The sequence below is a fragment of the Hyaena hyaena genome, unplaced genomic scaffold (assembly GCF_003009895.1).
Source record: "Hyaena hyaena isolate Hyena2069 unplaced genomic scaffold, ASM300989v1 scaffold_228, whole genome shotgun sequence".
In the NCBI taxonomy this organism is placed as follows: domain Eukaryota; kingdom Metazoa; phylum Chordata; class Mammalia; order Carnivora; family Hyaenidae; genus Hyaena; species Hyaena hyaena.
This window is the reverse complement of record NW_024080860.1, coordinates 2,351,243-2,353,267: the sequence shown is the minus strand read 5'-3', so window position 1 is coordinate 2,353,267 and position 2,025 is coordinate 2,351,243. Positions and strand designations below refer to the sequence as shown.

Here is a 2,025-nt window from a genome sequence, read left to right as displayed (position 1 = left end):
CTAAATGCTCCTCTCCCCTCCTAGAGGAGGGTCCCACAGGTAGGCCTCCAGCAGGTACTGTTCTCCATAACCCTTGACCAGCTGGAGCCCCAAGCCGGCCTGGCGGAAGTCAGCCAGCTGCGACCATAACTGGGATGCCAGGAAGAGCTGGAGCATGACATGGAGACCTGCTAGGTGCCAGGCTTGGCCTTGCAGGTCCCACAAAAGCTGGCTCTGCTCCTGTGCACCAGGGCTGAGGAAGGCGTCGATTTTGAAGCAGTGCCTCCTGCTGTAGTTGCCATGCGGAACAGGGCAGGGGCTCATGCACGGTGTGAGTAAGCGCAGGTGCTAGCAGCTGTCTTCGTGCTACTCCAGGCCCTAGGCCGCCAGGAGGCGCAAGTTGCTCTCACGTGGCCAGTAGGTCTGCTAGTCCTGGATGAACATCAAGCTGCACAGAAGGCGACAGTACAAGGCGTGCCACGTCGCCATCAGCTTCCGACACGACCTCGGTGGGCAGCGGCGAGGTGAGAGAGACCCGCAGCGCCGCCAGCTGCACAAGCCCTGCCGGGCCAGAAGCGCGGAGGCCTTGAATAGACCCAATGGATGCTCCCGTGGGGGGCGAGAGTGAGCGCAGAGTGGGCAGCGGAAGGGCTGGAGATCCCAGCGCCTCAGCACCTTCACTCCCACAGTCACACCCACCGGCTGCCAGCAGGGCCCCTCGGAAGGTCCGACTGTGCCCCGCCAAGTGGAGCGGGGTACGTGAAAGCCTGTCCCCGCCTCGAGGTGGAGGAACCAGGGGCAAGTCCTCGGAATAGGCACCTGGAGCCCCAACGAGGGGCGGGCTTAGTGTGGGGGAGCCAGGGGACTGGGTTGTGGGCCCCTGGGTCTCAGAGGGGAAACCGATCAGTCGGTAAGATAGGGGACCCAGACGGGAAGGACAGAGGTTCACATTAGGATGTTTGGGTCCCTGGGGGGAGGCAGGATCAGTTGAGGGGAGGCAGAGTCACGCAAGTCCGGCCCATTTAGGCTCCTCAGCCATCTGGAGGAAGGACTGCGGGTTTGAAGATTCGGAGTCAGGAACTTTTTGACTTTGCCTGGGCAGAAGGGCCTGGGGAAGGACCAGGAGTCCGGAGCGGGGTCCAAGGGCGCCCCCACTCGGTAGAGCCCGCCGAGAAAGAAAGCCTGTGACTGGGCTAAGGGGAAGGACACCCTGCTACCCGAGCTCCCCAGTGCTTCTCACCTGCGTGATGTTTAGGCCTTATTTCTTAGCTCCAGGGGCCCAGCTGGTCGTGCCGGGTGAGCCATGCGAACGTGACCCCCGGGTTCTGTGGCTTGACCAGCTGACAGCAGAGGCGCCCCAGCAGCCCGGCCACGCCCTTTCCGCGCTCCCAGCCGCCGCGCGCAGCCCGTCCACCCGCGCCATCTCCCTGGCTTCTGTCACGTGCCCAGACTCCAGCTCCATCTTCGGACCCAGGCCGTCCAGGGGCCTTCCGCTCCTGCCAAGGCTCTCGGCTCACAGGGCTCGCTTCTTCCCCACGCTGGGCACTCGTCGTCACCACTCCGGGCGCCAGCCCAGCCCCGCCCCGAAGAGATCTCCTCAGCCCGTGGGTCTCGAATGGCTGAGCCAGCAAAAAGCGCATTCCACCTCTTCAGACGCCCCCAACACTGACCACGCCCCCTTTCCCTTGACCCCTCCCAGGAGCTCTCTACGCCCTCCCGCCCCGGGTCCTTTCATGCCTTGCTTCTTCTTAGCTCCTCCCCGGACCCTATCCAGGGGATGGTTCTGCTACTCAAGTCCGGGTGCTTTTAGGGGCGCGTTCAGTCTATCAGGGATCCTGCTAGACTCCCACTCTTGCTTGCTCTCACCGCCAGTCTACCCTCTCTTGCCTGCTCTCTTCCTTTTGTGCTCCTGCTCCCAGAAACTGCAAATGAATGCTCAAACACGAAGCTCTCACCAGCCCCTCCCTCTGGTTCCTCTGCTCCTGGAGTTCTCCACTGCTCCCCATCCCACCCTCATTGGCTGGGCCCCTGCATCCGCACACACTA

General features: G+C 63.1%; 1 pseudogene; it reads right to left on the bottom strand.

Moving 5' to 3' along the window:
- LOC120239301 lies at positions 1-1,441 on the bottom strand (annotated as a pseudogene).
- Positions 1,442-2,025: the final 584 nt, after the last annotated feature.